Here is a 27,388-nt window from a genome sequence, read left to right as displayed (position 1 = left end):
TCCAATGGCCAGAATCATATTGCTGTTCTTGTAAGGTATGCATAACATGTCACAGCTAATTGCAGCCAATTAGAAAGGTGCAGGAGTACATCTTGCTTGCATATCTGGTTATTTAGCTGGGCAATTAGCTATAGCAAGCTAATTAGCCCTCACAGGAACACCAGAAGGATTTCAGGAATATTTAATAACCTGAAACGTATCAAGGACTGTGTTTAATAAGTTCCAAAAGCATTATTTTAATAGTGAAATGGGAATAACTGAAATATGTGTAAACTAAGCAGGTCCTGAATCATTACAGGATACAGCCGGCAAGCAAGCACTGCAAACATGAAAGACCACTTCCAAACACCCCAAGAGTCTATGCTCATAGGTGGGATCCTGTTGTCGGGTCAGGGAGTCTGGTACCTGAACCTCTTCCTAGGAGTCCTAGAGAACTTTATGGATCTCCAGGGAAAAATCTGAATTCTGTGTTCATAACGTTCTGTGTTCATTATGTTCATTATGGAGTTAACCCTCAGTTAAGGGTTAACTCCATAATGAAATCAGACAACCACTTCTAATCATATCAAAGTTCATCTGGATATCAAGGTACAGTATGTCTTTTTCACTGTTGCAATAATTCCAGGTAACATCAGCTTGTCAAATTCTACAGGCTTTATTTATCTATATTGCTTATATGTTCTATAAGCACAAGAAAACTTCAAATACTGCAAACATCCAAAAGTCTTACAGCCATGAAAAAAAAACTGTAGGCATAAATGCTTTTTTAAAAAATCCTTGCAACTTGTGAAAAGCTGCAGCTGTGATTGCCATCCAAAATTCTTATAGCTATGAGAAATTGCAAACATACATTAAATTCAAAAACAAAACTTACGTTGTAAGCAGAACTTAAATCATATTATAATTATTTTCCAAAATTGCAAAAGCATACATTCTAAAAATGCAGAAGCTTATAGCCTTTTAAAAAGGCACATCGGAACTGTCAGCCATGAATGAAGTTCTTTTGCAAGGCAGCGTTCGTACACAATGACTTTGTTCCCAGGCTTGGCTGGAGAACTGGCTGATTATTTTACAGCAACATTTAATAAACTGCTATTCAAACCTCATTCCCTGTACACACATGATTGCACCCCACTATATAACACCAATGCAATTATTAAATTTGCGGATGATACGACAGTGGTGGGACTCATAAATAAGAACAATGAGTCTGCTTATAGAAAGGAAGTACAAAGATTGATACTATGGTGTAAAGAAAATCATCTCATACTTAACATCAAAAAAACTAAAGAACTCATAATTGATTTTAGGAGGAAGAGAAATGTACATTTGCCACTGTACATAAACGGTGAGGAAGTGGAGAGAGTTGGTAGTTTTAAATTTCTGGGTACTTACATCTCAGAGGACCTCTCATGGACTATAAATGCCAACATGCTAATAAAGAAGGCACAGAAGAGGCTGTATTTCCTGAGAATGCTCGGGAAGTTAAATTTATCACAGCATTTACTTCTGTCCTACTACCGTAGCACCATTGAGAGTGTCCTAACATATGGCATTCTGGCATGGTTTGGGAGTAGCTCTGTAGCGGACAAAAAAGCTCTACAGAGAACCATTAAAATTGCCCAGAATATCATCGGGCTCCAGCTACCAACCCTGGATGACATCTTCACATCCCGCTGTCTGAGGAAGTCACACAGCATCCTGAGAGACTCTTCCCATCCTGCTTATAACTTTTTTGAACTGTTACCGTCTGGCAGAAGATATAGAACAATTAAGACTCGGACCACACGTTTTCTAAATAGTTTTTATCCTAGAGCTATAATTGCAATTAATAATGAGCTTAAAGACCACCAGCAGTGAATAATTAGTTGGACTGTGTTACTTGGCCTGAGGTGTAGATGTTTGTATTTTTAGTGGGGGACTTCTAGTGGGTGGGGAGTGTTTGGGGAATGTTATGTGTGTGCATGTGTCTGGTCTCTGGGTGTCTGTGAATTTCGTTGTATGGTATACTGTGTATATACTTACAATGACAATAAATTATTATTATTATTATATTATTATTTTTAAAATACGATTTACATTTCTAGGGCTTCGTTTTCTACACTTCCATTAATTTGTTTTAACACTCTATTCACACGATTTTTTCACATCTTAATATTGTTATATGTAATCACCTCTACAACAGAGACTAGTTCTTGATGAGTAACCAAAGCAGCAGCTAAACTGGGAAACTCCATCTCCAGGGAGGCATGCATTATCCTCCTCTTTGTCGTATTTTAATCAGCTCGTGAAGACAACAATGTGTTTGCAAGCTGTTAAAAATTAATAACATGTTCCTGGTTTTGCTATTAACTCCTGATTTTACTTAACAGTATCTTGTTCATTATTTACATGTGCAGAGCTCAAATTGTAGATGATATAGTGATCTGACAAGGTGCAAGTCAGATGCAAACAGGTCATTGTACTTTAGTTTTTCGAGGTTGTCCTGTTCAACTTTCTGTAGTTTGTCTATTTTATTCTTTAATTTATATGTCACTTTGAGCACTGACTGAGAGGTCAGTTAGTGTTAGTCCAAAGATATACTAAATAAATAAGTGTGCATACACACACAAGGTCTGTATCCAATAGCTTTTCTTGTAGTTACATGCCATCAACTCACCATCAACTTATGGTGACCCTATGAATGAGAGATCTCCAATATGTCCTGTCCTCAACAACTCCGTTCACCTCTTGTAAACTCAAGTCTGTGGCTTCCTTTAGGGAGTCAATCCATCTTGTATTTGGTCTTTTATTTTCCTGCTGCCTTCAACCTTTCCAAGCATTATTGTCTTTTCCAGAGAATCTCACCTTCACTTTCATCATTTCTGCCTCCAGAGATATTTCAGGTTTGATCTGATCTATGACACACGGGTTCATCTTTCTGGCAGTCCACAGCACCTGCAAAGCTCTTCTCCAGCACCAAACAAATCTCCCCCCCCCCCTTTCTTTACTGTCCAGCTTTTACACCCATACATGGTGATGCGGAATACAAGAATGTTGATGATCTTGATACTGGTCTGCACTGACACATGTTGCTCTTTTCTAATTCTGTCATTGCTGCCATTCTGGGTCTCAGTCTTCTGATTTCTTCACTGTACTCTCACTTTGAATTGATGACTGAACCAGGGTATACAAAATCTCTAACTATTTCCGTTTCTTCATCATCAATGTTATTCGTAAACTTGTGTAGATCTTCTGTAGTCACAATTTTTGCCTTAATGTTCAACCGCAGTCCTGCTTTAGCACTTTCTTGTTTCACTTTTCACTAGACATCATTTTGAGTCATTGCTGTTTTCTGCCTCTAGGATGGTATCAGCTACATATCTTAAATTATTAATGTTTCTTCCACCAATTTTTACTCCTCCTTCATCGGAATCTAGTTGGCCTTTCCTTCTGGTATTTTCTGCATAAAAATTGTATAGGTAAAGAGATAAAATGCAACCTTGTCTGACACCTTTGCCCCTAGGAAACCATTCTGTCTCTCCACATTCTGTCCTAATACTAGCTTCTTATCCACAATACAGGTTATGCATCAGGACAATTAAGTGCTGAGGCACACCAAAAGCTAATCCCAATAAAAGTAGACCCATTGAATTAATATCTGTACTATGCACTGACACCAAAGCCAATGCCACTGATTCAGGAGAACTACTGTAGCTGACACTAATATCTGTAATTCAGGCCATGGAACTTGCAATAAAAAATTACAGGGCCCAATGCTCTTATTCAAGGTCCCAACCAGTCAGCCTCTTCCAGAACAATCCATTCCATTTTCTCTTCCCTACTTAATTAGAAGCTTGTTTCTTCCTGTTGTTCCAAGCGTTAACAGCACCAATTTCAACCCTAATCTAAAACAGACATATCTTTAACCTCAACACTTCTCCTCACTCAAAGCATTTACTAATATTGAATATATTTTACTCTTTCACTGCTGCAAAAGACGGTGCAGCTCACAATGCTCGGCAGACGGTCTCGATTTTGCTTTTTGTGAATTTTGGCAGGAATGCAACGTTCCCCCCCCCCAGCACTTCCCTTCACATTTCTTGAGTGTGATGCTTTTCTGAAAGAAGAAATAGATGCTGCCAACCTCAGCAAGCAAGTCTTTCCCAGGAAATTACACAGGCATTGCATCTTCTCACACCAGAATGAAGTTTCAGGTTTGGCTGGCCTAAGAGAACCAGAGATATTCCAGATAGCAACATGCATACATTTTAAAATTTAAATGCTGGATTCCAAACTGCATTCCTGAGCTCCCTTTAGCCCCAGAAAACTGCTTAGAGGTTAAAATAGATTCTTTGCAGTCCACCCTTGTGAGACAAGTCCACACTTGCTGCCAACTGCACTGCCTCTCAGTAGCATAGAACAGTATAGCTAAGCTTGTATGAATTTGCCAGTTGTGGCTTATCCATTACTATCCTTGTGACACCCCCCCCCCTCCATTTGTTCATGCCAAGTTGGCTACAGATGCTTCTTGCCTTAAACCAAAAAAATGCATATAATAATACAGCAGTATTTACTTCCTTCAACACTGAACCATAAAATGGCAGCAGCTGAGAATTCCAATGGCTTTAAGGCTAAGAACTAAAGGTGTATTGACACAGTATCTTTCTTTCTTTATTCATATCAGAGCATTGCACAATTTGAAATTTCAGAGCTATATGAGTAAGAAAACAAATTGAAATGTTAAAATGATTAGAATATTTTTGACGAGGAGCACTCAGAGCTTAAGAGATGTGTAGAAAACCTCTTCCTTGATCTAGGGCATAGATGGCGAACCTATGGCACGCATACCACAGGTGGCACACAGAGCCCTTTCTGTGAGCACTTGAGCCATACGTCACCAGCTCGCTTCCCCCCCCCCCGCAGCCAAACCTCAGGAGATGACTGCAGCCGCGGTGCTGGTGCTTCGACAGGTGGTGGGCCAGGATCTGGAGCAGCTGGCGCTGGCGGCAGAGCTGGATGGAGTCTGGAGGTACTTCTGTGCCTGGGACTCCCCCTTCCGTTGCCACTTCCAGTTCTGTCACGGCACGCCGCCCACTGGGTTTTTTGTTTTTTTTCCAGTTTGGACACTTGAGCCCAAAAAGGTTTGCCACCACTGACCTAAGGCATTCGTGTCCACAGAGTGGGTGCGTTTGGTGCTGTTCCACTGCAACACTTCTGGAAGGGAACAATGTGCCAACTGCACACCACTGCCCAGGCGATACCCACATGTACCCAAAATGCTTTTCCATTCCTTGGGGAGGCTCCTTCTATGTCCCCCAGTTGTATGAATCTGATACAATGTTAATAACTATGGATGTACTCTAAAGCAGTGGTCTCCAACCTTGGGCCTCCAGATGTTCTTGGACTCCAACTCCCAGAAATCCTGGCCAGCAGAGGTGATGGTGAAGGCTCCTGGGAGTTGTAGTCCAAGAACATCTGGAAGCCCAAAGTTGAGGACCACTGCTCTAAAGAATTCTGGGATTTGTTGTATGCTAAAGTACTTGGGAGTTCTGTACTGAGGGATACAGTACACCCTGAAGTACAGAACAGAATTCTAAGTACCTAACCTAACTAATAACTGGCTGGACATGTCAATGAGTAGGATCCTAAACTGCAGAGCCAGAGGTCAGGAGCTTCATTCCCTATTGTGCCTCTTGGAAGACAAGCCAGCCTGTGTGGCCTTAGGCAAGCTACCTGGTCCCACTGCACTGCATAAGAAGGCACTCATAAAACATTTCTAGCATTTTATATCTAGAAAACCTTCAGAAAGTTTGCTTGATTTGCAATCAATTTGGCACCATGTGATTAGCATTATCAACCAGACTATAAATCCAAGGATCCATTGCTTGAAATTGTTATCAGTTAAAGCAATATCAAACTGATATATCTATGTGGTACAGATACTCACTGACTATGCTATTCTCTCCAGCACTAGCCACTCACCTCATTCCAGTGTTGCAGTTCTGGCTTGCATTACTGTTAACATGGTTGCCGCTGGCTGTCTCTGCCAGTTGCCGAACACAACTCATCATTTAGTATTGTTGTAATTACTATTCTAGAGCTCCACAAGGAATAGATACATACATGAACCAAATGAAAAAGGGGTTGGCTTGAAGAGTTGAAACTTTATTTTTCTTTCTTTTCCTTTTTTTTAGGACAACAAAATGGATATGAGTAGTGAAGATTGGGGTAGCTAGAAGAAATACAGGATAGCACAAAAATAAAAGAAGCCATTTCACCTTCTCTAGCATCCATCCCAAAAGGAAGGTCTTGGAATTCATGTAGAAATCCTAACAGTATTTTATGCAAGACCAGTAATAATTGTGAATCTTCTTCTTTGCTCTGCAAAGCAGTGCTCAGATGCCTTACACAAATTCTGGAATGTGTAAACACAGTCTAAAGCAGAGGTCCCCAACCCCTGGTTCATGGCATGAGCTGGACCGCCACAGAGACAAACCTCGCGCCCCTGCATGCGCTCACCCCTGCACAGCTGATTTGCGAATGCGCACGTGCTCCAGCATGCCCGTGCGAGCGCCATGCTGCCATTTGTGCATGTGCATGAGTGTGAGTATCCCCGTGTGAGCACCATGCCACTGTCTGCACATGTGCAGGCACACTCATTCGTGTGCAAAAGAGAGCACACTCATTTACGCATGCACACGAGTGCGGGGGGTGCCTTGCCTTCCCCAGCCAATCCACGGGGTGAAAAAGGTTGGGGACATCTAGTCTAAAGAATACAGCAACCACAATTCCAGGAGCAAACATCAAAGAAAGAAAAAGAGAGAGAAGGAACAGCAAAACTAGGCCCAACACTCCACATCTAATAAACTGCATGTTCAGTTTTTGACCCAAAATTTGCCCACCTGCAAGATGAATACATGTGTGTTCTTAACAGAGGGTGTGACTGGGTTCTGACATAAAACTGAGCAGTTCCTCCTCTTTGACAGGATTACCCACAGGAGACATAGTTTTTTCAACCAAACGTTTGCTTTTGCAAGAAGGAGGGGGATCAATTATAACTCCTGTAGGTCCAACGGGACCGGATGCTAACAAGGAATCAGTCCATGACATAGGAAATCCATCAACTACTTAATTGTCTTGCAACGTGGAAACGCTCCAAATCTCTCTTTGTCCTTCTCATAGGATTGCCCCTCACCGTGCGCATGGTTCCACAACAGGAATGACATGCCCAATCGCCATCGCGAGGCGTCTGAGCCTCTGGAATAGGCTGTGGTCGGACCACCTTCCTCCAGGGACCTTTCCCCCACAGGTATACATATATGGTCCATTTGAAAGGATCCAGTACTCCCAACTGTATTTCTAGACCCTGACCTCACCCACATGCATAACCACCACCTCTTTCTCTCCCCACTTCTTCTCTGCCCGGCACATTAAACTCATAGGGTTCTTCTTCCTTCCCTCTCTTTCTGCTGCCTTCCTCCTCCTCTCATTCCGGACTAATCCATTCTTCCAATCCCCAGCTTTTCTTTCTCTCTCCCCCTTCCTCTGAAATCAAGAAGCCTTCTGTCATTTCTCCCCTTTTCCCGCCTCTTTTCTCTCCCCTCGCTCATCAGTCACCCCTCCCCCTAGGTCCTCCATCCTTGTAGGTAAAACAGACACAAGGGTGCTGACTCCTGCCCCAGACAATCGAGGGGATGGCTCACTTCCAGGCTTAAGTGACACCTTAACCTCCTCTTCACAGATGGAAATGGACCCCTCCCCAATTTTCATACACATGCATCTTATGCAAACATTTTACCTCTGACTAGCTTCAGCTCAACACAAGCAGATGACACAAATGGTTCCTAAACTTGGCCTAGCTAGTAGCTGGAATGGCTTTCAGCACCTAGGTTGGAGCATTGCTGGGCTTCTCCTTTTGGGGAAAATGGGGTGCTGTTGACTTCCTCTCTAAACTCAAGAGCAGCCCATCTCCCCCAAGAGACACAAGCCCAGGGCTGCTGCAACCTGCTTGCCAAAAGCCACCCCAACAACCAGATGATCCGAGCGCTGAGCTGTACAAAGCAGAGGAGGCGAAACATCAGATATGGCTGCTGGAGATAGAGGCGGACATCTCTGCAGAAAATCCATCTGTGTGCGGGTCTAATGTTTGGACTTCTGCATTGATCTGGAGGTAAGAAAGCCTGCCTGCATGTCTCTATAGATGGGATAATGAGTTATTTTTAGTTTTCATTCTGGCTATGTGTTTCCACAAAAGGATGTCTGCAAAACCAGGCAGCCTGCAAACCACATGTGGACCTCAAGGCTGCTTTGCAGACATCAAAGACCCCTGGGTAGAAAAAAGTGCATCTTTAAAAAACTGCTTTTAGCAATAAAAAATATATATATATAGGCATGATGCTAGACACTTGATTCATGAAAAGGACTGTCGACTGCTATTTTTCAAGCCCGCAATCAATCGCGGGGCTGGAAAAATACCTTGAGAATTCTGGAGCTTGCTCACCTTCACTCATACCTTCAGTCCTTGGAATTATATACTGTATATAGTATTACAATGCAATGGTGTACCTGGAACATCTGCAGATATGGTGTCTCATGTTCTCAAACAACCATGGGCCTCTCTGTCATGGATTAACTTTGCCAAGTATTCATGCTACACAATCCTTAGGATTTGTGTTTACAATGTAATAAAAACCCATTACAGCAATCTTTATAGTACCATGGTACTAAATTCTTTTTTAAAAATTAAACATGCATATTAAAGAGCTCAGCCCTAAGGCTGTTGACAAATGTGAAAAATGTCTCTCAACCTTGCTGAGGTTGCCTAAACCTTAGAAAATGGGTAAATGAAACATCTCTTAAATGTTTAATTCCTGCTGCATGTTCTTTGATGTGGAATCTGTGGTTGGGCACACTTGTTCAAGATAGGGACCTTTAGTTCTTCTTTTTGTTTGTAAACACAATTGAATTTGGATTGAATATACAGTACTGTGTATACTGTGTAGGATTGCTTGCTGGCAGAGATCTGTAAGCAATCAGAATTGCTGTACACTTTAATAACAGAGTATTTACCACCCTTAGGACTTCAGCCTTTCCTCCTGCAAAGCACAAGAAATGATCTTAAAATGCTCAAATCAAGGTTTCAATCACCCAATAAGATGAGGTAATTTGTATGTGTGGTTTCACAGTGTAGCCTCAATGGCAACCCATTATACCAGTCCCCTGGCACAGGGGCTAATCAGCTTATCCTCTAAACTCAGCATTGAAAACACTGCTCTGCAATATCTAAAAGCAAAAAAGAACAGTAGTAATTGATTACATGCCATGTCTAAACCTGGGCATTTCATGAATTTCGCTAAACGTGGGCACAAAAATACTGTTAGATCACCATTATACTAACTTAAGGTTGTAAGTGATAACATCACTTGCATTTATAATTTATTTTGCTTGGGATCACCATAGGAAAGGCAGGCTGATTATTTTACTGTTTTACTATAGATATACACTTTCCTCTTCATTGTTACTAGGCACAGAAGTAAAATTAGTGCAGAGATTTCTAAATACAAAAACATCTTATAAGGAAACATTCCACTCGCAGAATATGACTGCACAGAATTCTCCCAATAACCATAAGATTACTCTATTATTTCATGTCCCTGTAGGTCCCAATCATTTGAATTCTAATGCACATTCCTTTCAGGCCGCTAGCAAACTAAATAAATCATCACTTGATGTGGAACAGTTTTTGACATTGCTCCAAAGCACCTTAGAATCTACAGCATCAGAGAATCACTTTCTTGCAAAAAGCAGATGCCAAAGCCCTTGTTTGCCAGACCAAATGTCAAGCACCTGGATACTGTAAGTTCCCATCTTATTTTCCTGCTATTCCAAGGCAGTGCTGTGAAACAAGACTTCTACAAAGTATTTTTAGACTTCCTGCTGTCAAACATCCTCTGCACATTGCTCAATATGGTGTACACACAAACACACAGAGAGATTTAGTTTTGCAATCTTCCAGCTTAGTCATTTTGTTTATTAGAGGACTGAACTGAAAAACGTATTACATTTGAGGCTGAATGATAGCTGTCAGACTCTTAGCAAAGCCAGATTTATCAGATGGGGCTGTGGGGGAAGGGAACAATCAAATAAGTCTATTGCAAAGTTAATATACACGAGACAGACTGGCCCTGGTTCCACAAATGCTTGAGCAACTTTTGTCATTTCAAGTCAATGCATTGTTGGACTTGCCAGAGAACTCCATAATGTTGTCGTGGCTATTTCTGGCAATTGCTACTACTCATAGTCCCCAAGGAAAGCTGGCCTAGACACAGACAGCTAACGACATAATTCCAAGTATAGCACAAATACAAAGGAGGACGTTGTCATGCTGCATAACGAATGTAGGGCAAAGAGGTCAAGGATCCATATGGTGCGTTTCTGCATTCATTATAGTACAGAGAGACCACTGGATTCTGCAATTTCACACCATGGCAGTTTTAATGCAGCCGCTACCATTCACAGGTTATCAAATGCCATAGTATGGCAACATGACTAGGCATGCAAATCCTCCCATTTTAATAATACACTCTTTGAGCTGTTCCAAATATTCGCAACATTGGAAGCAATGGGTCCAAATTCTATAGCAAAAGCAAGCCATGCTGTTCATACACCCAAACACATCACTCAATTTGAATGTTACAGTCCAATAAATCTCACAATCAGACAGCCCTGCAGGTTCAGCTGTTCTTGCTGCAGAAACTGCAAATTCTGCAAAAATGCATAACTCTAAGGCCTGATTTGATGCAAGAGTCTACATTAACCAGAAATATGGTATCATTTCCAAAACTGCATCCCTTAAATTCAAAAAGAAATTAAACAAATTGATTGTCTTCCATTTTCCAATGAGACAGATACATCAACATATTTATGACTGACTGCATTACAGTTTATTCTTAGAACATGAAAAAGGAATGACAGATAGAGGGAAAGGGAATCGTAGAAAGAGTTGAAAATCCTTTTCATCTACGCTGGGGGTGAAGTCAGAATCATGACCAATGGGTGCAATTACTGGAAGTCCTTAACATTTCTGTTGCAAGCATAAGTACTGTACTGAATTCCACTGATTTTAGAGGACCTTATCCCAACATCCACTGTGATTTGCATCACTGCTTTGATTAGTGCCAGATTATTAGCTATTATCATAATCATCCATGGCAATGGTTACCAGTTTTCATTTGAAGCTCAAACAGTTGTCATAATAAACAAAGAGTTGTGCAAATCGTGTGCCCTGTGTTTAAATGAGATAATCTACTGTGATGTAATTTTAATATTTCAGCACAAGGGGTTCAGGCACATTCAGCATGGCAAGAATATCCTTAAAGATGTAAGCAAACATCATCACAACACCCACTCCTACCTACTTAAAACTGCTAAGGCTTCATGCCATGCAAACTAATGCAACAAAATTAAAGTTTTCTCCATTTTCTACTTGTCTCAAAGAAGCTCAAGGCCATGCAAACAACTCCCTCCCCATTTTATTTTCACAATAACCATGTGATGTAGGCTTGACTGGAAGAGAACAACTGTCTCAGGATCACATATGATCTGTGCGTGCTTAATGGCTCAGCAAGGATTTGAACACAAACCTCCTCCATTCAAGCTGTTGTACCATACTTGCTCTTCTCAGTAACAATATTTATGGAGAATGATAATTAATTTTAATTGAAGCAAGCTAAATTAAAGAAAAGTACTTTTTCATAATACAAATCTGGAAGTAAGAATCCCAATGCCTCTACACTCTCTTATGAAATTCACTGCTTCCTGCTAGGACAGCCAACTACATATATACAAAAATAAATAATTTTTAAAAGATGATACTCCTGTTTATTTCACTCATGAGTCACTGACTGAGCTGAAGCACTCAAGATGACTTATGTAATAAACAGAATAACCCTTATCATAAAATTAGTGACATTATCTTTAGAGAAATTAAAGCAATAGCAATTTCAAAAGAAGAATGTAAGTATCAAGGCCAAACAATACCTTGACAATTGTTAACTTTTTTTTTTTAAACTGCAGTGCTAATCAGTATTAAGAAATCACATGGCTGAATCACATCATATGAATCATAGCAAAACTGGTCTACAGTATTTTATAATTTTCAGTGCCACGGAAACAACTGAAGTCTCTTAAAATGATAAATTTCTCAAGCTTTGATTTCTTGTTATGTAAGGAACAGTAGAAATCATTTTTACATTGAATGTGTGTTGGGGGGGGGGGGGAAATGAAGTAAATTCGTAAATCGTAGGGGGTATAGATGGGACTTCGCTACAAGTAAATTAGCCTAGGTTTGTGTTTTGTTACATGCCATGTGAAACTGAAGGTTCTGTAAATATGATGCTATAGAAATGAACACAATCTTTGCATTTTGGCACCACAATAATATCAATGGAATATTCATTATGAGGCATTCGTAAAATTTGACTTTCCCATCACATTTTATGTCCTGATGCCATCCCATAAAGCACATATAATCATATATAATCATAGAAACCTGAAGTAATTAACAATAATCCCATCAGTTGAGTTACAATGCAAATCACGGAAAAGATGTAGCTCCATGTATCTTGGCTTATAAAATTATGTCAGCTTTAAAGCAAGTCAGTTCTGTGTACTGTACATTACTCTACAATTTTTCACTGACCTTAACTGGCAAGGCTGTTGAGCAAGACTTCATGCAATGGATGTTACTTAATAGAGGCAAACTCTTAGCTATGAAAACAGCATCAATTTGTCTAACTAGAAAGAAAGCAAAATTATTCTGGCCAGATGCAAATAAGTGAAAAAAAGTGAAAACAGAGAAGATATTAAGTTAGGGAGGTTTTGGACACAGTGAAGAAAGGAGGATAAAAAGAGGGGGGTGGAACATACCCTTCATCCAAGCTACATCTCTGCTTATCTCTGAATCACATCATCACACTGTTCATTAAAGTGATCTTCACAGAAGCTATATACAGAGTACAAAGTGGCCCACAGCCAAGCAGTGATTTCAGCCACTGCATATTCATAAAGTAACAGAAGCCATACACAGGGGACAGAAGCAGAAAATGGAGTGGATCAGACAGTTTGGTCAACCCCCTGTCTGCATATTAAAGACAGAAAGAAGCTGCTGCAGCAGAAGAATTATAACAACAGAGTTTTTTTAAAAAAAAAAATCTGATTTTCAAAACCTGAAAAGAACACTGAACTTTGGTTAGCCTTTGGGTGAAGGAATTTCCAAAGGGAAGACTTCTTTATCATCATCAACTTGCTTGTCTCCACCACACATTTTAGAACAGAACTCACAAGGAAACTTACAACAACAATGTTAAAAATCAAGCAAATGAGCAACAGGAATTAAAAACACCAGAAGTCTAAACCATATATTAGGGGCCACAACTAAAGCATCTTGGAATTAATAACCATTAATTATGAGTTGTCCAGTTAATTGTGATTTATGATTATGTTTTCTAGTTTTCTAGGTTTATAGTATGCAGAAGTAGCTTACCATTCCCTTCTTCTGGAGGGCACCCTCTGCAGATTGCCCAAGGCTACACAGGCTGACTAATAATTAGGACAGATTAAAATCCACACAGAAGGGGAGCAAAAGCAGAGCTTTATGAAAGTGAACTCCTTGAAGATGGAGGTACCCCTAAAAAGCCTTGCCATTGGTACCTGAAAAATCTGTTTGGTCTTAATAGTTAAACAGTTGGGCCTGGGCAGGTTCATGAATACAAGACATTCGTCAAACAATGTGGTGGCTACAAATCAGGTCTTTAAAGACTAGTAGCAGGATTAAAAAACCTCTGCCCAAGAAGAAGAGGAGGAGGAGGAGGAGGAGGAGAAGAAGTACTGCAAAACCAGTGTAACACAATCAGGGTCTTTTCCAGGGAGTCTTCTCTTTTCATGAGATGGCTAAAGTATTGGAGCTTCAGCTTCAGGATCTGTCCTTCCAGTGAGCACTCAGGATTGATTTCCTTTAGAATGGATAGGTTTGTTCTCCTTGCAGTCCACGGGACTCTCAAGAGCCTCCTCCAGCACCACAATTCAAAAGCATCAATTCTTCGGCAGTCAGCTTTCTTTATGGTCTAGCTCTCACTTCCATACATCACTACAGGATAAACTATGGTGGTAATGATTAATTTACTTAAGCTTGGCTACCAATGGAAAACATGCCATCTGACAAGGACATTTGCGTTTGCAGCAACCGATCTTGTTATATCACATCATTTGCTCTCTCAGCCTGGATTCAGAACCGACTATGGAACTGATTCTTCATCAGCCAAGCTTTATCAAAAAGTGGGGAACATGCCGCTGTCTAGTTTCTGTTGGACTGCCATCATTTCTTATTGGCCATATTAGCTAAGGCTTAAAGAAGCTACAATGCAAAAATACTGGGAGGTTCATCTTTCCCACCCCTGCTTTAGAGCTTATGCACACATTACATCATAATCCCAAACTCATGATGCTATCTTTTAATATTCTACATTTGCCTCCCATTCTTGCAAAGGAAAATGAAATGATATACATAGGGGTCCCAAGCTATAATTCATGCACAAATGGGCTGCAACAAGTTTGCTTACCATCAAAGATCACCATATCTGTGGCATCCTAACCAGATCTGGGACCATTCTCTAAATCTGCACAGATATTTCCTTCTCAATCCTATTCTTTTCTGAACTTATGAGATTCCTTCTCCTACACTTTTGCCTGAACTTAACAATGGAAGGATTAAAGCATGCATTTACACCGTCATATCACTGGCTAGTCTGGAATACAGTCGTGCCCCGCTTTACAATTACCCTGCATTACGACGAATCCACTTCACAACGACGTTTTTGCGATCGCAAAACGATGGTCTAAATAGGGTTTTTCGCTTTGCGATGATCAGTTCCCTGCTTCGGGAACCGATTCTTTGCAAAATGATGTGTTTTTTTCAACAGCTGATTGGCAGCTTTAAAATGGCTGCCAGGTAATTAAAATGGCTCCCCACTGTGTTTAGGGACAGATTCCTCGCTATACAGGCACCGAAAATGGCCACCGTATGGAGGATCTTTGCTGGATGGTGAGTTTTTACCCCATTGGAACACATTGAACGGTTTTCAATGCGTTTCAATGGGCTTTTTATTTTTTCTTTACGACATTTTTGCTTAACAGCGATTTTCCTGGAACAGATTATCGCCGTTAAGCGAGGCACCACTGTATTAGAGATCAATGTCATCTTACATGAATTCACTATTTGTCCTCCTTCCATTATCTCCACCACACCCCATGGCACAGAAAACAGTAAGGGCCTCAGTCTGTATCTCTCATCTATCATGTCAGTGAAGATTTTTTTTGGCAGATTTTGCAAAATACTTGCAAAATCGCTTAACAAAAATGACTTGTGCTTCACAGAGAAATTAACTGCATCCCTCCAGAAAAGAATTCATTGCAGCATCTGATGAGGAACCACTTCAGAAAGAGATCCCTACTATGAAGATAACTTTGTCCACCTGTTTTCTGACTAGCCACCAGCAATATTTTATCATCTCAAATAATTCATTGACAATGAATCACATAATCAGAATTTAGACCAGAAGCTTTGCTGTGTAAGGATCAGGATGACAGACTGGATAAGAACCATCTACAGTGACAACAACTATAACAACAGCAACAACTAGAGTAATACATAGCACAACATGTATTTGCTGTGGATTGTCATGGGGGCACAGAAAAGCCAAAGGAAAAGACCCAATACCTCAAAATAGCCAATTTACCACAAATTCCAACACAAACAGCTTTTCATACCATTTCAGAAATACTCCTGCCTTCTCCTACTAGAACAATCAAGACAAACAAAAAACAAGAGAGAGATAGAATGGCAAAAAATTTTTAAGTTCCTCAGAATGATTAATTATACCAAGCCTGCAAAATTACCTTTCATATAAGTACAGGAGCTCCCCAGGGCTGTGTGCTAAGTCCCTTCCTCTATTCCCTGTACACACATGATTGCACCCCACTATATAACACCAACAGAATTATTAAATTTGCGGATGATACAAGAGTGGTGGGGCTTATAAATAATAACAATGAATCTGCTTACAGAAAAGGGTTGATACTCTGGTGTAAAGAAAATAATCTTACACTTAACATCAAAAAACCTAAAGAACTCATAATTGATTTTAGGAGGAACAGAAATATACATTTATCACTGTACATAAATGGTGAGGAAGTGGAGGGTTGGTAGTTTTAAATTTCTGGGCACTTACATCTCAGAGGACCTCTCATGGACTATAAATGCCAACATGCTAGTGAAGAAGGCACAGAAGAGGCTGTATTTCCTGAGAATGCTCGGGAAGTTAAATTTATCTCAGCATTTACTTCTGTCCTACTATCAGCATCATTGAGAGTGTACTAACCTATGGCATTCTCGTATGGTTTGGGAGCAGTTCTGCAATGGACAAAAAAGCTCTACAGAGAACCATTAAAATTGCCTAGAATATCATCGGGCTCCAGCTATCAACCCTGGATGACATCTTCACATCCCGCTGTCTGAGGAAGTCACACAACATCCTTAGAGACTTTTCCCATCCTGCTCACAACTTCTTTGAACTGTTGCCGTCTGGCAGAAGATACAGAACAATTAAGACTCGGACCACACGTTTTCTGAATAGTTTTTATCCGAACTATAATTGCACTTAATAATGAACTTAAAGACCATCAGCAGTGAATAGTTGAACAGTGTTACTTAGCCTGTGGTGCAGATGTTTGTGTTCTTAGTGGGGGATTTTTAGTGGTGGGGAGTGTTTGGGGATTGAGGATTTTTTATGTGTGTGCATGTGAGTCTGGTCTCTGGGTGTCTGTGTGAATTTCATGGTATGTGTATACAATGTATATACTTACAATGACAATCAATCAATCAATCGATCAGGCTCACCTCCTTAACTCAAAAAGTCACAGCATGTACATTTTGGCTACCTTGTAGACTACTGAATTTCTACACAGTCGTCAAAACTTATTTCAAAGCAAGCCTAAAAACTAGCTCTAGCAAGACTACCTATAATAAATACATATCATCTAAATCCTACTCTGATGATAAAAATGCACTCACTTGCCACTCATATAAGATCAGCACCTAGAGGCAAAGCACTATTATAAGCTCTGCACTTCTGCCAAGAATTTAAAACCATTCAATGAACTTCTACTCCTGTCTTCCTGCACAAAGACAGATATCTGCAAAGACTTAACATTCAGTCTGAAAATATTCTACACCAGAGCATGTCTGTTCAAACAAAGGGAATCAGTTTATATACTCTATTTCAATTAGGTCCTGAAAGTGGATGTTCATATTTGTCTTTTTCACAAGAGTCAGAGTTTACATTGGCGGCCAACAAGGACATTTTTGGTCCCTCAGACTCCTCTGCTGCCTCCCCCACCATAACTTCTCCAGAAGAATATTGTGTATTGCCATTTCTGAACCCCCCCCCCATGCTGTGATTAACCTTTTAAATACTGTACGTTGTAGGGACTATTTCATAATTTAACACCAAAAGTACTGCCCTGACCCTAACTGGATATGGACTTAAGATCATTTCTGATTTTATATTTTTTTTTTAATTGTGTGGCATGTTTGACAGTTCATGTGGTTTCAAAGGATGCCAGGGCCAGAAAACTGACAATCAGCCTGAACTAAGTTTCTTACCCTTGATTTAAAGAGTCATTTCAGTCAGTGTAAAAAATACTACTATTCCTCTCTTGTTTTTCATCATTTCCAATAAATTAGAAATAATGCCTATTATATTTTAATTTTTTAATTTTTTTTTTACTTTGGAGCAATGTTCCCTCAAATTTCGTGTCCCTCACGCACACGACTCCACCCCGTGTGACTCCGCCCCTATGCAGGGTTCCGTTGTGAATGGAACCAAAGAGGGTTAAAATGATCACTGTGGGTGCGTGGAGGAGGAGGAGAAGCCCTGTGCAGGGAAGGGCAGAGTCATACAGATGCGCATCTTAGAAGGAACCTTGCTTTGGAGTAAAAATGAAACAAGGATATTTCACTTATTTATCCATTTTGTTTCATTTCTACTCTCTCAAAAATGGAATTCAGGCAGGTAACACATTAAATAATGATAAGGAACAAAGCCATTAAATAACCACATAATCAGAAACCATAAACATTAAACAAGGCTATTTATTGCCTTTGAAAATAACATTGTACACAAGTATTTCTAACCAAGAGGGTAGCAACAACTACGAGGAGGTGCTGATAAGTATTGAGCCTTACCCAGAAAAAACTGAGTTAGGAAGCTATAAATTGCAGGGTGTGTTGGCCAATTTGTCTGTATTCAATTGTGCAAAAATCAACTACCTATGATTTTAACATCTTTCATGTTCAGGTCCAAAGTGAACATGGCAGCACCTCCAGAAAAGTTCAATGTGGAAGAGCATAGGACCATAATCAAGTTCCTGTTTCTCCAAGGGAAAGGTGAAAAGCAGATCCATGATGAAATGTCACAAACTATGGGTGACAGTAGCCCTTCATATGAAACAGTTAAATGTTGCATTGTCAATTTTAAAATTGGCCATGTCAGTGTTGAAAGTGAGAAACCCAGTGGAAGGCCTGTTTCTGTCTTTGTGCCTGCAAATGTGAAAGCCATCCATGACATGATACTCTTCCATTTCCATTTCCGAAGGGCTGCCATGGGAGATGATTCAACAAATGGCAATTTGCTATGGTGAAGCACATAGTCACCTAGTACCTGTCCTTGTACTGTAGACTGTATGTAAACTTGGCTAGTAGTCACTTGGTTAATGGTAATCAATCACCCTTTTGCTTCTTCCAGTCACCCCAGAGCAAACTACTTCTGGATCCCTAATGCCAAATTACCACCAGTGGGAGAGGCAGGTGCTGGATTCAGACTGGAATAGTGCTGAAGTAGACAGCCAAAGACTCTGGATGTTTTCACATGTTAATACAAGAGCATAAAGAATGTGCTTCCCCCTCTCATTTCTATAACTGGAGGCTATGCATCTCATGAAGTTATGGCTCTCAAAATTATGCAAAATTCATTTTTAAAGGAAATATAATTCACACTCGTCTCTGCATTTGATGAAATAAAGACTGTTTGTACATGCACGCAAACTTAATTCTCAGTCTGTGCAAGGGGAACCACAGTAAGAACCGTGCTATATTGAGAAGCAATTTTAAGTGTTAAAAATAAATTAAAAACAAATCACCTTTTAAAAATACATAAAAATAAATTTAAAACAATATTGAAATAACTCATAATTTACAAATAAATAAGCAGAAATGGCCCATGTACACACCCAGAATGTAAAGAAAATGTGTGTTTTTTCCAACAGATTTTGTTCTCAAGTTGATTTTTTCCCCCATAGTGAAATCTTGGATCCTAGAAATGTACAGTACCAAGTCAGAGAACCACAGGGCAGGAACAACACAGAAATGAAGCTTTTATTACAAACACTGGAGAAATCACTGGCAGTTCTAGATTGACTTTTAAATAAAATAGGATCAGTTTCCTGATCGCTGTGCATTAGCTGCATAATTCCTATGCAAAGAGCCCAAACAGTTTTGATGAAAACATTTAACACTGCTGCCACCAACCCAGCAGAATCACATGTATCTTATTCTATTTTATACCAATATAGCTTGTGGTTTTACCAACACTAAAAAATCATTCTTAAGTTTTAAAATCCTGCTTATTTTTTTCCAGATGTTATAAACTACTCCAGGCAACATTTTAAAGATTGCTCATTTCATGACCACAACACATACTGCTTTGAAGGATATTTTAGTTGCAAAAATGCAACCTTTTATAATTTAAGTGAGAATTTTGGAAAATGTCTATATAAAGTCTGACATGAACTTATCCCCCCGCCCCCACATCTCCCTTGGCTGCTCTCGTTTAGATTATCTTATCTCAATTAAGGCTGTATAAGGGACGTTTTGCCAAAAAGATATAAAGTACTACACATTGTTTTCCTTTTTTTAACAACCTTCTCGTCAGTTCAATTGGCTGTCAAGTACGTTCAACTTACAGGGTCATACGTTATGCAGGCCTAACTCATAACTTGTGAGTTATGAGGGTATAAAATTACCCAACCCAATGGCAGTCTGCCACACTTACACCTACTATTTAACAGCTACAGGCCAAAAACAAAAACAAAAACAAGTTCACCTAATAAAGGTGCTTGGAAGAGCTGTTCCAATAATGTTTAAAAGCTGTTTATCTATTCAGCTATACAGGAGTTGTGCCAATTTCCTCCGAGAGGTGAAATGAAGTTGATCTGTAAACACTTATATAAATTTGCTTGAAAACAAGAGCCAAGTAACAGGTGCAAAAGGAGCTTTAAAGATCAGTAGTAGGTCCGTGCAGGCTTTTGGATTAAGAACTGCAAAGCACAGAAGTTTCTGAGACAGAAGGAATAAAGGACAAGCTTGAAATGTCAAACAAGTTATTCCAGTTTGCTGAGCTTAGTGTTCTTTCAGCTGACACAGCATACATAAAGCATAATGAACAAATACATGCAAAAACAAAGGTGAATATTATAATTAGCTTATGCTTTCTAATTTTAGCTATGTAAAAAAAATATGAAGGTAGGAAATCACACAGTCATGAATATATACACCCATGTAATTGTATCTATCAGGATCCAATATTCAAAACCCAACCAAGTGTACAAGACTTGTAACTATTTCAGGAAAACAGGAAGCTGCCACATACGGGACCAAATCACTAGCTCATTGTGAGGGCATAGTCTTGAGTGCCCCCAGTGAGTCTCCCAGACCTCTAGCTGATAGGGATGCACTGCCATAGGTGGAGGAAGGGCCACTGTCTGATGCAGGACAGCTGGAGGAGGGTGCGACAGTGGAAACAGGAGGTTGTGAGTTGCACTGCTCAAAGTCATCACTGTCAACCCCTCAGATGAAGGGGAGATATGGAAGGAGGCAGTGGAACACTGAGACCTCATCAGAGGTACAACCAGGTTAGAGGGCAAGGGGAGCCACCTCCTCCTGCCCAACCCATTTGACTGTGGGATCTGAGGCTCTAGCAATGCAGTCCCCAGCTAATCTAGCATCATCACACCCTTGGCCTTCTTGCCACCTGACAGGAGCCATGGAGTCTACCTCACTCCAGGTTTGGTGCTGGAGATGCAAGTGACAAGTGGGATGGAAAAAGGGGTTCTGGGAAAGGCTTCACCACACAGCCTGGTTCCTGTCACCCACCTTTACCAACCCTCCATAAAAAAGATTGCACCTTGAATTGTGACGCCTACTTCCTGCCCACTTTTCTGGACCTGGACTCTCAGGGACCACAGCAGAGTCACCTGGGGCCTCAGCTAGACTGACTGTGCCTGGGGGAGAGGAGAGTGGATTTTACGATTGCAATGCTGCAGAAGAGATGGAAGTGGTCCAGTGCTGAGAGTAAATAATATGGAAATTGTGGTAGCAAAATGAAGTGATTTACCTCTGAGCCCAGAGAACTGGTTTAGCTTTCTCCTTTAGTTTTATCTTTATAAACGCTATCTCTAAGGACAAAACCAACCTCTCGCAATGGCTCCCTCTTTATTGATAGGAAAGACAAAGCATTATAGAGGTAATTTCTCAGAAAGTGTATCTATGAAAGCCTACAAACAAACATCCAAGCATCAAAGCAAAACTTTTCACTCAAGGAAATCTGCTGCTTCTGGACAAAAACAGAACCATCAATCCTACTTCTCCACAGGGAAAGTCAACCTTTTTTTCAAAACAAGAACTAGCACTGCAGTTTACAACCTCTTATTAGCTCAGGAAACATATTCCTTATCCTCATCTGTAGTTTATAAGATTGGGAAGCAAGAGCCCTTCCCCTGATATGCATATTCTTTATTCTCTTTCCCAGTTTATCCCAACCACAGTTTGCTCTGACATCTGAAACAGGCAAACCATGCGCAACACTAACTATTTATTACACCATACTCCGTTTTCAAAACTTAGAATCCACCCACAGGCGCATATGCATGCCTTTTCAAATCATTATGCACAGCAGCCTCAGAAGTGATAAAAATACATAGGTAGCAAAAGAGGAAACTGCATTCTGCCATGCTCTTCCGCCATACACAGGGGAGAATGGGAAAATGGTATTTTCTCATACAGGCCAGAATTTTACAACTAAAATGTTATGTTCACTCTAGCATTTGAAAACATTATACCCATTTTACATATAGGAAAAGTAAAAGGATTATCTAACCAAGTGAAGATACAGCCACATGAAACTTAAATTCAGATTTATGTTTCTGCATTTAATAGCTGAGCTATACTGTACATCTTCTCAGGAAGGCTGCTGTATGTCTCCTAAATACGAAAAAGATCATGTTTTTCTCCAACACCCTGGGCCTCAGACAATGTACATGCACTGGAAGGATTACATGGAAGATAAAACACAGTGGGCCAATGGAAGGTTCTACACAATATTTTACAATTCTGAAGCCTGCTATCAGTTAAAGAGCTCCCTCTATGGAAGTATACAAGTTCCAATACAAATTCCTTAGTAGAGTACCTCATAAATATTTTAAATGTTTGTAATTTTACTTATGCTAGTGTGTTGCACAGTATTTAGCAATTTGTAAAAGATGGGGAAGATCATAAAATAACATATGCATAGACTAAACATATACTGACGGAAATGTACAGTGGTGCCTCGCATAGCGACAATAATCCGTGCAGCAAAAATCGCTGCAAAGCTATTTCATCGCTATGTGATATTAAAAAGTCCACAGGAATGCATTGAAACCCCTTCAATGCATTCCTATGGGCTTCAGACTCACCTTTAAACGAAAATCCTCCATACATTGGCCATTTTCGCTGCCTGGTAAGCGAGGAATCTGTCCCAGAAAACAGCGGGCAGCCATTTTTTTAATCCGGTGGCCATTTTGGAACAGCCAATCAGCTGTTACAAAATCATCGCTTTGCGATGATAGGCAAGCGAAACACGGTACCGACCATCGCAAAGTGATTTTTCCCCATTTAAAACATCGCAATGCGATCGCTTTTGCGATCGCATAATCTTCATTGCTATGTGATTACATCATTAAATGGGGTGCCCGTTAAGCAAGGCACCACTGTACTTCTTTAGGGATTTTATCATCAGCTATACTGAGCTGATATGCATTCTCCAGAAATTACTCTGCCGTCTTCATCTACTCATCAATCGTTTTATTTATTCATTATTTATTTATTTAACTTATATGCAGCCCACATTACCCAAAGGTCTCTGGGGGGGCTTACATTTAAAATACAGTAGAGTAAAAAGACAAAACAATTAAAATGCATTTAAAAGATATACTCTTAATAATTGCCATCGGACCCACAGCTGATATTATTTCAATTAAAAATCATAAGGGGTCTATAGGAAGCTCTTCCCAGTAAAATTCTGTCTTATACACTTACCAATCTATCCCCACTGGTGGCGAGATGCGCAACAAGCCCTCCGTGAGAGTTCTCAAATTCTAGGCAAGCTCATACAGGAAGGGGGCAATCTCTTCAATACCATGGCCCCATGCCAAGGAAGCCTTCAGAGATCAGCACCTTGCACTAGGTTTGGAAACAAACTGAGCACCAGTACAGTTGACTGAAGAGGAATAATATGTGGTCTCTAAAATTAGATTCAACATTTTTTTTGCATCTTTGCATATGAATGAGTTTCTTCTGAACAATATAATAACAAATCTTAACACTCACACTAGCACTGATGAAGACCAATCTACTAAGGTTTCTTATTGTTATGCTGGTGTATCACTTGAGACACCACAAATATTCATAGCCTTTTTAACTAAAAGCATATGATGCTGATATATTTAACTCCCTGTACCTAAAGCACACTTAATTACCCAAAGCTGTCATTCTTACAAAGTTGCTTTTTCAGAAAAAAAGTGAAAAAATGAGATCGCTATGATGCTGCTTGTCTCTGAAATACACAAACATATAAACAAAAAAAGAGAGAACAAAACAAAATGACAGCTACTTATAGGTACCACGCTGTGAAAACATGCATTGGTAAATGCTCCTATCATTCTCTTACCAGTTTTAGAGCCTTCAACAGTACTTGTCTAACAAGATGGGCAAGTCTGAATTGTACAATAGGTAAACAAGCCTCAGAGAAAGCATGCAGCATGACAAGTTGAAACACTTAGCTAGACCTCAGTAAATGTCTTCATTCAAGCCTAAGGGCACTGCTCAGTAAGAAGTGTTAAGACCTCAGCTCATATGCCCTTACTTCTATTAGAACTTCCTCATCCCTTGCAGTTATATTAAGAAGCGGAAAAAGCAAAATAAAAACAAATAAACCTCCAAAACTACTTATAGTTTTTGAAGCATGATTTTCAACATCTGTTTTTATAGATAACCCATTCCCTGTGCGTTCAAGAATCATTTATATATAAACATGACATACTGGCTGAAATTCAGAAATAAATTGCAACTAGAGTAGGCCCAATGGAACTTATGGAGGAGTTGACTCGTCAAATCCCTACTGAGACAATGAACCTACCTTATTAGGGGACTTCAGCCACAGTATCATGTTTATCATCCAATATTTTACTCTTATTTATAACCTGGTAATTAATGGTCACACGGTATATGGACCTCAGAAGGCCCATGGAAACTCTTGAAATATTTTTTGAAATTTATGTTAGCAAGAGAATGGCTATATCAGATGCCAAAAGGGGATCCCAGAGGGAATCCACAGGAGGGCGACATGCTTGTTCCAGCGCTAAGGTTTGCTTTCCTCAGATTTGCTTACTTTAGCATAGCAATTTGCAGTTAGAGAAGGCCCCGTTGAATCAATAGAACTTATGGATGAGCTGGTTCAAAATATCCCTATTGATTCAGCCAGCCAACCCTATCGCAATTTATCACACAAATCAGCAAGATTTGGACCACAAGGCTGAATTACTAAACACATTCAGGCTCTCCACATGTAACCATTATACATGCTTTGAGCCAGGGTTCTTGTAGTCATTCTTCATTTCATTCCAACCAGTTCATGCCCTGTTGAGAACATCTGGATCCCTTTGATAACTAGCAGGCTATCCCACTGCAACTCGCAATGATTTGCAGAAGAGTCCATATGAAGTATTACTATTCAAAAGAGACAAATCAGATGCCTGTCTCCAATTCAATGCCACTTCATGATATGTTATTCAGATAAAAATACAGCAGTACAGAAGACTACATCACTTTTAACTTCTACATGAAGAGTATTAAAAGGACTGGCCATGTGGAATACACAAAGGCAGATCTAGTAACACAAGCAGCAAAAGACACAGGAAAGATAAATGTGGGGGATAAAAATATTTTTAGAAACCAAATACTTAAAACAAGTTTATATTTCATTTTCACCAACTTACAAAAAAAGATTGAGAACCATGGGACTTTGGATGACTGTGTGCAGCCCCACCCCCAGGAAGCATCCTGTGCTCTTGCAGAAGAAGCAATCCAAACCAAACCTAAAAACAGATCATTTGCCCAGCACAAAACTGGTAAGAAGGAGCAGAAGACTGTGTCTTGAAGTCATACTGTGTGTCCAAGGAACCTGGAGCACTTCCAAAACACAGTTATGCTGCAAGAAGAATCCCCTGCTTGCATTCTAGTCTTTGAATCGAGGAGGAATTGTGTTGTCTGTGTTATCCTGTCCTCAAAGTGCCTTGGGAAGGCTGATGGACAAGTGCTTTAGCTCAGTAGTAGAGCAAATGCTTTGCATACAAGAGGGCTCATGTTCAATCTATGGCATCTCCAGACTTATTCCCATGGGTCTAAATCTTGTACATGTATCTGAGTAACTTGGGCCAAATGTGTTTTGATGAAAGCCACACTGAACAATGGCAGGACCAAGGATGGCTCAGCTGAGAAGGAACTCACAAAGATATTCACAGACAAGAGCGTAGGAATACTGAGCATTTTCATTATGGAATCAAAAGCAATCTGTTTTCAATAATGTCAGGAGTTAGTTTTACAGCACGGATGTTTGGATGGGAAGATTCAAATGGGAAAAGAGGAAAGAAGGAAATAAGTATCAGACAGACCAGGTGAAATCCTTGTGATAGGAAAGAGATAAAGTATAAAGCAGGTTTCATTAAAAGTAGCATGGCTAATTTGACTGGAGATTAAACAAAGGAAACATTGTAAAGGTAAAGCAAGAAAAGGAACTCAAAGCACAAACATTACCTACTATAACAAAAGGGGATAAGAGTTGGGGTCTTCAGGGCAATGCTAGTGAAACAGGCACACAACCTATGTGTCATACACCAGATAAAGTTTTGAATGCCTCTTCCTCTAAGCATGGTCAATTATAAGAGTTCAAGGGACTTAGAGTCCAAAACATCTAGAGGACAAGAAAGTGCAGTAGATCAGGAATGGGCAAAGAGCAGCCCTCCCCCAATTTTGTTGGACTACAATTCCCATCAGTCCTAGCCAGGATGGACATAGGCAAGGAATGTTAGGAGTTGCAATCTAAAAACAACAGGAGAGCCAAACTCTTCCTACCTTTGTGCAGTTAGAGCACTGGATAAAACAGCTTTTTCTGACCCTAACCTTGCGGGCATATGATGTAATGTGAACAAGTTCTAGCCCACTTCCAAGCCCTCTGCTGGTGAAATTGAGGGAGGGGTTGTCCTCCGATTGTGTATTCCCAAAGCTCTAGATAAGCACCAGAAGTGGCAGACCAGGAACAATGCTTTAGCCTATCAAAGACAGAATGCAGTTGTGGTTTCATTCACACAACACAGCTGCTTCAAAGGTAATAAAATCTCCATCCTACTGCAATGCTATTCAGGACTTACTTATCAGGGATTACTCTCACCGTGGGGTGGAAGAAGCCTAGTTCTTCTCATCTTTGTTGTTATTCTTTGTATGCGGGAGCAACAGTCTGAAAATGAAAACATTTGCTCCCCATGAAGTCTTTCAAAATGACCCTAAAAAATCAGTTCCATCTTGTGTGAAGCTCTATATGTAAAGGACATTCCCACCACCAGACTAATGCTCTCCGCCCATGGAGAATAACAAAGGAGGGAAAAGGTACTACTGTACTTCTCTTCCCCTCCAGCCACATCCAAAAAAACACTTTTCTTATTACCTAAGTAAGGTTTTCTCCTTCGCGGATTTCTGCCTTGTCATGGTGAAGGGGCTTGAGTAATTCAGAGAAGCTATGGGCTATGCTGTGCAGGGACACCCAAGACGGACAGGTCATAGTGGAGAGTTCTGACTAAATGCAATCCACCTGGAGCAGGAATTGGCAAGCCACTCCAGTATCTTTGCCAAGAAATCTCCATGAACAGAAACAAAAGGCTAAAAGATATGACACTGGAAGAGGAGCCGCTCAGGTCGGAAGGC

General features: G+C 40.1%; 1 protein-coding gene across 6 annotated transcripts in view; it reads right to left on the bottom strand.

Moving 5' to 3' along the window:
• The window catches only part of GAB1 (GRB2 associated binding protein 1), a 112,996-nt gene that overhangs the window by 51,850 nt on the left and 33,758 nt on the right, over positions 1 to 27,388 (bottom strand). For 2 of the 6 annotated variants that reach the window (XM_078394740.1, XM_078394741.1), the window contains exon 1: positions 12,910 to 12,964. The exons of the other annotated variants lie outside the window; for them this stretch is intronic. The gene's annotated coding sequence lies outside the window, so the exon portion shown is untranslated. Of the gene's footprint in view, positions 1 to 12,909; positions 12,965 to 27,388 lie in introns of those variants that run through there. 6 annotated transcript variants of the gene reach the window in all.

This window comes from Pogona vitticeps, chromosome 5 (genome assembly GCF_051106095.1).
Source record: "Pogona vitticeps strain Pit_001003342236 chromosome 5, PviZW2.1, whole genome shotgun sequence".
NCBI classification, from domain to species: Eukaryota; Metazoa; Chordata; class Lepidosauria; order Squamata; family Agamidae; genus Pogona; species Pogona vitticeps.
The sequence above is the reverse complement of the archived record's forward strand: the minus strand, read 5'-3'. Positions and strand labels throughout refer to the sequence as shown.